Below are 12,347 nucleotides of genomic sequence, written 5' to 3'. Positions count from 1 at the left end.
CTTTCGAGCACATTAGTTGAATAGCCATGGTTTTTAAATCTGCGGTCAATAATAGTGCACTCCTTCAAAAAATCCTCTCTGTTAGTACAACATCTTTTGGCTCGAATATATTTTCCTGTTGGAACATTATTCACAACATGCCGGGGATGGCAGCTGTTGGCATGCAATATAGAATTCCCAGCAGTAGGTTTGCGAAATAGGGAGCAATCAATTTTGCCAGTTACAATTGACCCTTTAAGGTTGATATCCAAATATGGAATCGACTCCTTTTCATGTTGGAAGGTGAAAAAAATATTAAACGGATTATGTTGATATATTGAACAAAACCATAAACTGACTCATCAGAACAAGACCATATTATTAAACCATCATCTATATATCTCATCTAACAATGTAGAGAAGATTGAAATGGATTCAGTTCTGAATAGATATAGTTGTCCTCCCACCAATTCATAAAAATAACAGCAATAGAGGGGGGAAATTTTGCTCTCATTTTTTGTAGGAAAAATCTGTCTGAAAATTTGAAGTAATTGTTTTTCAGCAAAAACCAGGTAGCATCTAATATGAAATTTTGCAAGCTCGTGCTATATTTGGAATATCTCTCCATATAAATGCATATCGCATATAGGGCTTAAGTGTGTGGAATCATAGAATATAGTGCGTTTACGTCGCATGTAAGCCAGCTATTATTGATTGTCCATTCCAAACCATTCATGATATTTAGCACATGCTTAGAATCCTGGACAAAACTGGGAGAGCATCGCGTCAAAGGTTGAAGTCTCTCATCAATCCATTCACATAGATGTTCAGACAAAGAGTCAATGCCTGAAACAATCGGTCGCATTGGGGGTGGGAATGTCCCTTTATGTAATTTGGGTAGTGCATGGAAGACATACTCTTGGTTTAAGAGGGCTGAAAAATTCAACTTGTTTTTGATCCAAAATTCCCAGATGTTGTCCTTCATGCAAAATTGTATTTAATTGGATCCGTACTGTATTAGTTGGGTCAGATCTTAGCGGCTTATATGTGGCTGAGTCGTTCAACATTTCAAAGATCTGCATTTCATATAATTTAGTGTCCATGATTACCACAGATCCGCCTTTGTCCGAGTTTTTTATAATAAGACGATCATTTGATTGTAAAGACTTTAAAGCACTTTTTTCTCTCTTGTTGAGATTTTCCTTTTTAATTTTTTTTGAGGCATTCAAGTTTTTCAGTTCAGCCTCCACTAATGCTTGAAAATCATCCATACAGTAACTCCTACTTTGTACTGGATAAAAGGTAGGATTCGGTATTCTTTTCCTGAAATGAGCATCATGCAGCGATGAAATTGCAAGATCAGCATCAGACAAATTTTCCAAATATCTAGCTGAAATTTGTTCACTGAAAGTGGGCAGAAAAGAGTCAAAAATATAAGAAGTTAATGCCTCAGATGTTTCATGGCCTTCATTGGGATCAAAAAAATGTTTATTTACAGTCATGTTACGAACGAACTTATTTACATCAATTAAAGTGGAAAATAAATCAAACTGAGAACTTGGTACAAAATTAAGTCCTTTACAGAGAACTTTTATTTGATCTTCATTGATTATAGTAGCAGACAAGTTGACTAAAGTAAAATTCTCACTCTGATGGATTAAGTTCTCTTCCATGTGAAATACTGGTGTACTTTTCCTGTGGTGTTTACGGCCTGAACGCCTAGTTTTTTTGTAGGCTGTTTTTTTCTTTGTGGTAGGATTTGTTACCACTTGCAAAAATACTGGCTCGTTTGATGATGTGGCTGTCTCTACATCAGAAATGTCAGTGGGTGGATCACTGGAATCTATTTCTGTGGAGCTAAAAACAACTCTTGATGGAATCTTTTTTCCTGGTTGTTTTTTTTTATGTCCTTTTTTCAGTATCGATTTTGGAGACTTTTCCTTGCGTCTTTGAATGTGCATCATACACATGATTTGTGGAATAGTCAATTGAATCCTGTTGAAATTTATTTTGTTTAATTTTTGTTATATCATCTTCCAGTTTGGTAAGATTCTCACTGATTTTCTTTTGAAAAGTAGTGTACGCTGATGAATTAGCATGAGATGTTACGGAAATTTCAATGTCTTTTAAGTTTTTTCCTAATTCATCAAATTTAGACTGTTCATATTTCATAATGAGCTGAAATAATTTTAGTGAGCAATCTGATAAAATATGATCCCATAATTTCACAAATTCATCATAATACACTGTAGTTGGCCTTTTTTTCAAACGTAAACCACGAAGAATCATATAGTTATCAACATAAGCTTGTAAAGTTTTGAAATCCCATCATGTTTTTAGTCATGATGACATCATTTTTTCCAAATTCTGCATATGAGTGTTCTAATCAGGATTAGATAAAATTTCTTGGGCATTTGTCAGTGAAAAAATAGAAGCGACTTTGTTTAATCTAGCAGGATTATTTACATTAAAAAATTGCTCATGAGATTGGAGACCTTCCATATCCAGCCAGATTATAGCTATAAGGATAATATAATTCTATTAATCCTAATGAAAAAATGGGAGCAGAAAAGTGAAGGAAAAAGCCGATTCCAATATATGTGAATATATAAGAAAAAAGTGTTTTTTCAGCTCACCATTAGATGAATTCCTGTGGCTTTGGGTGTGGACTCCAGGATGGTGCTCGGATAAGGCGGCTGTGGTAATCAACAAAAAGCTTTTTGTTGATTAACAAAGTTGTCAGAGTATTACGCAACTTTTACGGACTCACAATAAAACATACAAAAACGAAACAAAAATGGATTTCCTGGGAAATATGTTAAGGAACATCCTTTCCAGGGTAATGATTTGTATATAAGGCAAAATAAATAGCCAAAACCAAAAATACTCCTCCACACTTTGGGCTATGTTCACACGTAGCATTTTTGATGTGTTTTTGCTCTTTTGCATTGCTTTCAACCAAGACAAATGCATTCACTGGGAAATGTTATTTTAACATTTTACAACCTTATCTGGCCATGTAGTGTGTGACACATCATCAGACACATGCATACAGTGCTAAAAAGACATGGGACAGCATGGGGAAGACCTCTGGAAGCATCTCTGACTCCCAGGTCACTGCCTAAAAGTGTGGCCATCATAAGTGATCCTTGGCGCATGCAAAGATGCCTCCCGACATGCACCTGTCGTTGCAGACTTGCAACAATCACCGTCCACGTCCTTGTCCCAGTGCAGCGTTCAGTTGTCCCTACCCCATTCCTTGGAATGCAAGTGCAAGTATGTAGCCAGCCACCCACCCACCCACAGGCTGCAATACTATGCTGCCAAATTTTTGACAGATGCTTGCACTTGAAATATGGCCTTTTAGGCTCGTGGAGGCGGAAGCTGTCCACAATCTTATGGTGGCGGCGACCGGGTATCCATACTCGGTCCCCAGATGCTACTATTTGTCCAGGTGTCGTCTCCACCTTCCACAAGCACGGGTCCCACAACATTACCCGTGCCCTCCCCAGTGCACTTTCTGGGAAGGACCGCCTAACCACAAACACGTGGACAGGTGAATGTGGCCAGGGATGGTACAGAGCCAGTCCACAGCTTTTTTTGCTGAGTTGTATTTCACCACAGCCATATTCTTTAGCTTGGTGAAAGGACTTGGGAAACCATATCTACCCAGCTGTCATTTCTCCCAAGAAATCCTCTAAAGCTGCTTTCACTTGAAATGTGGCCTTTTAGGCTCATGGAGGCGGAACCTTTTCATAACCTCATGCCGGCGGAAGCCGGGTGTCCATACTCGGTCCCCAGCCGCCACTGTTTTTCACAGTGTCGTCTCCGCCTTCCACAAGCACGGGTCCCACAACATTACCCGTGCCCTCCCCAGTGCACTTACTGGGAAGGACCACCTAACCACAAACACGTGGACAGGTGAATGTGGCCAGGGACTGTACGGAGCAAGTCCACAGTTTTTTTTGCTGAGTTGTATTTCACCACAGCCATATTCCTTAGCTTGGTGAAAAGACTTGGGAAACCATATCTACCCAGCTGTCATTTCACCCATGAAGTCCTCTAAAGCTACTTTCACTTGAAATGTGGCCTTTTAGGCTCGTGGAGGCGGAAACTTTTCATAACCTCATGCTGGTGGCGGCCAGGTGTCCATACTCGGTCCCCAGCCACCACTGTTTCTACCGATGTCTTCTCCGCCTTCAACAAGCACGGGTCCCACAACATTACCTGTGCCCTCCCCAGTGCACTTACTGGGAAGGACCGCCTAGCCACAAATACATAGACAGGTGAATGTGGCTAGGGAACGTACGAAGCCAGTCCACAGCTTTTTTTGCTGAGTTGTATTTCATCACAGCCATATTCTTTAGCTCGGTGAAAAGACTGGCATAGAGGGAAACCATATCTACTCTGGGTGTCATTTCTCCCAGGAAGTCCTCTAAAGCAGCTTGTTGCAGAAGCAATGGTAGCCTGTCCAACATCAACTCGCACTTCTCGGTGGTGATTTGACACGCAAACATCTTTCTTTGCGCTTTTAATTTCATGACTACAGAGTTGGGCAATGGCCTGATCTGCAATCCGGTTTGAGGAATAACATGCATAAGCACATCCGATCCACATTAAAAAAACAGCCCTAGAGTGTCCGGGAACCTTCCCCAACACTTCCCCCACCATCTGCTTAGTTTTCTGTTACTTGGAATGCAAGCGCAAGTATGCAGCCAGTCACCCACCCACAGGCTGCAATACTAAACTGCCAGATTTCTGGGCAGCTGCTTGCACTTGAAATGTGGCCTTTTAGGCTCGTGGAGGCGGAAGCTTTTCGCAACCTCATGCCTAGTGTCCATACTCGGTCCCCAGCCGTCACTATTTCTCCCGGTGTGGTCTCCGTCTTCTACAAGCAAGGGTCCCTGAACATTACTGCTGGTACTTTTCTGTGGGAATTTGCTTGCCTTCTACCAGCCTGGAATATTTCCAGTAAACTATGGTACGGCACCATGGTATTAGCACTGCAACCAGTAACAGTAGCGAAGCCATCCCCAATTTCCTTCTCAGGAATTTTATTTGGTAGACTGAGTGGCTGCCCAAATACATTAGTTTCTCACAAAGGAGCTGAAGATAGAGTGGCAGTAGGTGCAAGTTTCTCCAGCCTCTTAGATATTAGAGGGTGAAGGGCAGCACATTGGATCAGTGTGTAGCACTGAAGCCTTGCAGAGCTGGGATCAAATCTCAGCAAGGACAACATCTGCAAGGACTTTGTATGTTCTCCCCATGTTTGCTTGGGTTTCCACCTCAGTAAAAAAGCAGCCATAGAGTGTCCGGAAACCTTCCCACACACTTTTCTTAGCCAGGACTGCTTCTCGGCAGGGTTGGATGGTCTCACCAGAGAATGCTCTGGTGTACTCTGGCTTCTACATCAGGAGAGTTCATGATAGCGTTATCTTTGCAGCTGCTATGGAGCTCTTGAGCGGGGGAGAAAGGTGAGCCCTCAGAGTCAAATCCTCTGGTGGGCACAATGTTTTTCAATCTGAAACAGCTTCTCAGTGGGAGTTGTATTTCACCCCAGCCATATTCTTTAGCTCGGTGAATGGACTGGCATAGAGGGAAACCTTATTTATTCCGGCTGTCATTTCTCCGTCACCAAGTTCCGCCCATTGTCACACACGACCATGCCTGGCTGTATGTTCAGCGGTGAGAGCCACAGATCAAGCTGCTGTGTTACAGCTTTCAACAACTCTGCAGCCCTGGGTGGTTTGTCACCTAAGCATTAAGCATGTTATCTTCAGCACAGCCTGTTGGCACTTGGCCAAGGCAGTGCTGCAGTGCTTTCAGCTTGTGACTGATGTGGTCATTTCAGCGATGGAGAAGGAGGTGCAGGAGCTGAACAATGTGTTTACATTGAAGTTACATTGGCGACTCTGTTTTTATACTAAAGAAAGATCCTACTGTTTTTTTTTTACGTTATTTATAAGGCAAATGCATTCACCAGGAAATGTAATTTTAACATTGTACAACCTTATCTGGCAATGTGGTGTGTGACACAGCATCAGACACATCCTGTTTCATTGATGATGGACGGACTCTGAAAGATACATAGGGAATACACCTCCCAAGAAAAGACACGGGATTTGAGTTTATGTTACGCTGCTATCATTCGGTGGTGTTGAGAAGTCTGGCCCAATCCAGTCCTTGTTCATTTTTATAAGAGTCAACCTGTCAGCATTTTCAGTTGACAGGCGGATGCGCTTATCAGTTATAATTCCATCAGTGGCACTAAAAACCGCTCTGACAAAACGCTGGCGGCAGGGCAGGCCAGGACCTCCAGGGCATAGAGAGCCAGGTCATTCCAATTATCCAGCTTGGATACCCAATAATTATAAGGCACAGGGGAATCACGGAGGACGTTGGTACGGTCGGCAAGGTACTCCCTCAGCATCTTCCCAAACTTTGCACTTCTTGTGAGAGTACCCCACGCCTCAGGGCCTGTGCGATGGGAGGGTCTGAGAAAACTCTCCCATAGCATTGACAGTGTTCCCCTGCCTCTGCTGGATTGAAGTTGTGTCTCTCTCGCCTGTACTCCTTGGTTGTCCAACGAACTGTGCCCTCTGTCGCCAGCGTTTTCAGATGGGAATTTTTTTAATAGTTCCGCAACAAGGGCCTTCTGGTACAGCCCCATTTTTGTAGACCAGTCCGCCTCAGGAATAAGAGATATATAGTTCTCCTTGTAGCGTGGGTCTAGAAGTGTCACAAACCAGTAATGACTGTCACATAAAATTTTGAGAACGCGAGGGTCATGGGAAAGGTAGGGTAAAATAAACTTAGCCATGCGTGCCAGACTACAAACAGGCAAGACTTAGTGTCCTCACCAAGAGGATGACTGACCATGCTCTCCTCCTCCTCTCTGTCCTCTGGCCATCCACGCTGAACAGACTGTATGACAGCTGTGCAGGTAATACTGTCTATAGTGCATGAAACTAGCTCCTGTCCTTCCTCTTCCTCCTCCTTTTCCTCATTGTCACCCAATCCACGTTGGGATGAGATGAGGCTAGGCTGAGTGTAATCACCCTGTATGGTTCCTTGCTCCATCTCATCGTGCTCCGCCTGCAATGCATCCTCTTTGATTGTGAGCAGAGAGCATTTCAGAAGACAGAGAAGTGGGATGGTGATGCTAATTATGGCGTCATCACCGCTCACCATCTTGGTGGAGTCCTCAAAGCTTTGGAGGATGGTACATATGTCTGACATCCATGTCCACTCGTGAGGTCTTATGTGTGGAGTCTGAACTGAATACCGACGGCCTTGTTGATGACCGTACTCAACAACTGCCCTCTTCTGCTCACAAATCCTTCCCAACATCTGCAGTGTAGAGTTCCAACGCGTGGGGACATCACACACCAGTCTGTGAGCCGGAAGCTGCAAATGCTGCTGAAACATGGCAAGAGCGGCGGCAGCTGTAGCTTACTTTCTAAAATGAGCAGACAGGCAGCGTACTTTAACAAGCAGATCTGGCAGCTCTGGGTAGGATTTGAGAAACTGCTGAACCACGAGGTTAAGCACATGGGCCAGGCATGATACGTGTGTGAGCTCGCCTCGCCTCAGAGCCGCCACCAGGTTCCGGTCATTGTCACACACGGCCATGCCTGGCTGTAGGTTAAGCGGTGTGAGCCACAGATCTGCCTGCTCTTTCAGAGCTGGCCACAACTATTCAGCATTGTGCGGTTTTTCACCTAAGCATATTAGCTTCAGCACAGCCTGTTGCCGCTTGGCGGAGGCAGTGCTGCAGTGCTTCCAGCTTGTGACTGATGTGGTCATTTCGGAGATGAAGGCTGAAAGGAGGAGGAGGCTGACGAGGAGGAGGTGCAGGAACTGTAGACCGTGGGGGCAACCCTGATTGACCTAGAGCCCGCAATCCTTGGCGTCGGGAGGACATGTTCGGTCCCAAGGTCCGACTGGGTCCCGGCTTCTACTGTGTTAACCCAGAGTGCCATCAGTGAGATGCACCATCCCTGCCCACAAGCACTTGTCCACATGTCCGTGGTTAGGTGGACTTTCCCGGTAATTGCGTTATTGAGGGCATGGCTAATGTTTTGGTACACGTGCTTGTGTAATGCGGGGACGGCACATGGGGAGAAATAGTGGCAGCTGGGGACCGAGTTGTGGAATGCTTCCGTCTTCACGAGCCTAAAAGGCAACATTTCGGGCGCAAGCAGTCGTGAAATGTGAGAATTTAGTAGTGTGGCCTGTGGGGCGTTGGCTGCATATTTGCGCTTGCATTCCAAGGACTGAGGAATGGACAACTGAACGCTGCACTGGTACAAGGACATGAACGTGCTTCCTGATGCTGCTACTTGAGAGTGCGCAATGACGGGTGCAGGGCAGGAGGCATCTTCGCATTCACCTTGTAGAGGGGATTGGCTTGCATGCACAACAGCGGAAGAAGCAATGGTGCCACCTGCAGACACTGTTCCTGGACCCTGGGGTTCGGCCCACAAAGTCGGGTGCTTTACTGCCATGTGCCTGATCATGCTGATGGTGGTCAGGCTGGTCGTTTTGCCACCCCTGCTGATGCTGGCCTGGCAGGTGGTGGAAATGGCCTTTTTGGGGTTATTGGCAGAGTCTTTAAAATCAACCAGACTCGGGAAGACCTAACAGTTGTACTGGCAACTTCCTTCGTGTTGGTGTTACGGGGAACGGTTTCCTGCCTTATGTCTGCGGCCACCACACTGCTTCTTCCTGCCTGTTGGGGTACTCTGCCTCCCTCCACCTGTGTGCTGTTGTCCTTGCTCTGCATGTCCTCCTGCCAGGCTGGGTCAGTTACTATATCATCCACCACCTCGTCTTCCACTTCCGCACCCTGGTCCTCCTCTTGACTTTCTGGCAATTGTGTTTCATCATCGTCCACCTCTTATGACACTTTCCCACCATCGCCTTCGTGTGACCGTGGCTGCTCAATTATTTGGGCATCGCTACACACGATCTCCTCTTGCCCCGATTCAAATGGACCGGGCGAGAGGCCCGAATCTATAAATGGAAAAGTGAACAGCTCTTCAGAGTGTCAAAGAGTGGGATCAGTTGTCTCTGGGCAATCGGCATGGTGGGAGGAAGGAGGATCAGGGTGAGAAATATGCAGTCCAGACTCACGGCTACTGAGACTTGACCTTGTGGAAGAAAGGGTGGTGGTGGTGGCTAAGTGACTGGAAGTATTATCCGCTATCCAACCAACAACCTTTTGACACTGCTCTGGGTTCAATAGTGGTGTGCTGCGGTCCCCTAGAAATTGGGACAGGAAGGTCAGGCGAGAAGATGTGGGTGTTTGTTGTAGCACAATTTCAGCTTGCCCACAGCCTCGGCCTCTGCATGCACTATCACGTCCAGTTCCCAGTCCCTTGCCACGCGCCTTGCTCATTTTAAATAGGGGGAAATATCTTCCATGCTCACTACAAATGGCTGAATTTGGAGCGTAATTATATGTAATCTGTGTGACGGAGAAACCACAGTTTTAAATAACTGACCTGTAGGTAACTCTTTTGAACAGCAAAGTGGTGTCAAAAACTTTGCTGACACACTGAAAAAAATTGAAGTGGAGGCCAGAAATGGCAGGATTTTCAGAAAACGTGTATGTGATCCATGTGACGAACAAACCACAGTTTTAAATACATGGCCTGTAGGTAACTGTTTTGAAGAGCAAACCAGTGTCAAAAACTTTGCTGACACAGTGAAAAAAAAATTTGAATGGAGGCCAAAAATGGCAGTATTTTCAGCGCAATTTTATGTGATCTGTGTGATGGACAAACCACAGTTTTAAATAGCTGGATTTTTAGCGCTGTAATATGGAAAGGACCTGGCTGTATTCTGCAGTGCCAACAAGCAAATGACGCAGAAAAACATTGTTCTCTGGATTGCTTTTTAAGCAAATAATGAGGATTAAGATCCCCAAAAAATTATTCCTGGCCCCTGGGACCTGGGCCTTTGTCCAGAAATGTCTAACAGCAGCAGAAGGCAGAACTAGAATGGAGCCTCTTGTGCCATATGCACTGCAGTCTGCTATATACACTGCCTGCCTGTCTGCCTATATACACTCCCTGCCTGATATCTCTGCAGATGGATTAGTCCTCAGAAGGACTGTTTGTTGAGATGGATATGTGTAATGTACTTGTTTTCTCCCTACACTACCTAATACACAACCAAATCTCTCCCCAGCTCATTAGCACCTCTCCCTACACTGCCTGATTGCGGAGTCGACTGACGAGCACAGCGGCGCCAGGTCTGATATAGACCTGATGACACTGTGCGGCCAGCCAATGACTGTAATTCCACAACAAACATGACTGCGGCATTACAGTGAGTGGCAAGGAGGGGACCCGAGCATTTGCCCGACCATCGGCCGAGTACCGAGTACTTACGAGAATGCTCGCTCATCACTAGTAATTACTGTTGCCCAAAATGCATACAACTTGAGGGTCACGGGAAAGGGAGAGGAACATAAAGTCAGCCATGTGTGCCAGACTACCACCAGCCAAGTCTTCTCTGTCCTGATCAAGAGGACAACTGTCCAAGTTCTCCTCATCCTCCTCCTCATTCTCCGTTTTCTCAGGCCATCCACACTGAACAGACAAAATGAATGTGGTGTGGGTATTACCGTCTTTAGCAAAGGAAGCCAACTCCTGCTCCTCCTCATCCTCTGCCTCCTCCTCCTCATTAGCATACAATCTGCGTTGGGATGAGAGGAGGCTGGGCTGTGTGGCATCACCCTGTTTTTTCCTCATCGTGCTGCGCCTGAAATGCCACCTCCTTTATTTGTGAGCAGCGAGCATTTCAGAAGACAGAGAAGCGGGATGGTGACGCTAATTTTGGCATCATCACGGCTCACCATCTTGATGGAGTCCTCAAAGTTTTGCAGGACGACACAGATGTCAGACATCCATGCCCACTCCTCAGTTCTTATGTGCGGACGCTGACTTGAATGCCGACAGGCGTGTTGATTCTGGTACTCAACAACTGCCCTCTGCTGCTCACAAATTGTTACCAACATCTGCAAGGTTGAGTTCCAATGCATGGTGACATCACACACCAGTCGGTGAGCTGGAAGCTGCAAATGCTTCTGAAGCACAGCGATGCCATCAGAAGCTGTAGGTGACTTTAGGAAATGGGCACACACACAGTGTATTTTGAAAAGCAGCTCAGGCAAATCTGGGTAGCTTTTGAGAAACCTCTGAACTAGGTTAAGCACATGGGCCAGGCATGGTACGTGTGTGAGGTTGCCTAGCTTCAAAGCTGCCACCAGGTTAAAGCCATTGTCACAAACAGCCATGCCTGGCTGTAGGTTCAGAGGTGACAGCCTCAAATCTGCCTGCTCTTTTACAGCTATCAACATCTCTTCAGAGGTGAGCGGTTTGTCCCCTAAGCATATTAGCTTCAGCAGTGCCTGTTGCAGCTTGGCCGAGGCAGTGCAGCAGTGCCTCCAGCTTCTGAATGATGTGGTCATCTCGGAGATGGAGGCTGAAGCTGAGGAGGATGAGATGCCAGAGCTGTAGAATGTGGGGGCAATCCTGATTGACCCAGGGTCCACAATCCTCATCGTTGGGAGGACATGTTCCTTCCCAGGTACCAACAGGGTCCCGGCTTCCACTTTATTTACCCAGTGTGCCGTCAGCGAGATTTAACGTCCCTGGCCATAAGCACTTGTCCACGTGTCCGTGGTTAGGTGGACCTTCCCAGTAACTGCATTGATGAGGGTACAGCTAATGTTCTGGGATACTTGCCTGTCTAATGCGGGGACGGTACACTAGGAGAAATAGTGGCGGCTGGGGACTGAGTACCGAGGGAGGGCCACTGCCATCAGGTTGTGAAAAGCTTCCATCTCCACTAGACTAAAAGGCAACAAATCAAGCGCAAGCATTCCAGAAATGTGTGAGTTTAGTAGTGTGGCCTGTGGGGCATTGGCTATGTTTTTGCGCTTGCGTTCAAAGGACTGTGGTAGGGATAACTGAATGCTGCACTGGGACAAGGACGTGAACGTGGTTGCTGATGGTGGTAGTTGCGAGCATGCAATAACAGGTGCAGGGCGGGAGGCATCTTCGCCTGCGCCATGGACAGGTGATTGGCACACATGCACAACAGCAATGCAAGCAGTGGTGTCACTTGCAGACACTGTTTCTGGACCCTGGCTTTCGGCCCACTTAGTTGGGTGCTTTGCTGTCATGTGCCTGAGCATGCTGGTGTTGGTCAGACTGGTAGTTTTGCTGCCCCTGCTGATGCAGGCCTTACAGATGTTGCAAATGACATTTTTGGGGTTATCTGGACAGTCTTTAAAGAAGAACCAGACTCTGGAAGACCTAACTGGACTAGCAACTTCCGTTGGGTTGGTGTTCCGA

The sequence above is a fragment of the Phyllobates terribilis genome, unplaced genomic scaffold (assembly GCF_046119375.1).
Source record: "Phyllobates terribilis strain yellow unplaced genomic scaffold, ASM4611937v1 Scaffold_7__3_contigs__length_470593459, whole genome shotgun sequence".
In the NCBI taxonomy this organism is placed as follows: domain Eukaryota; kingdom Metazoa; phylum Chordata; class Amphibia; order Anura; family Dendrobatidae; genus Phyllobates; species Phyllobates terribilis.
This window is presented reverse-complemented; position numbering follows the sequence as displayed.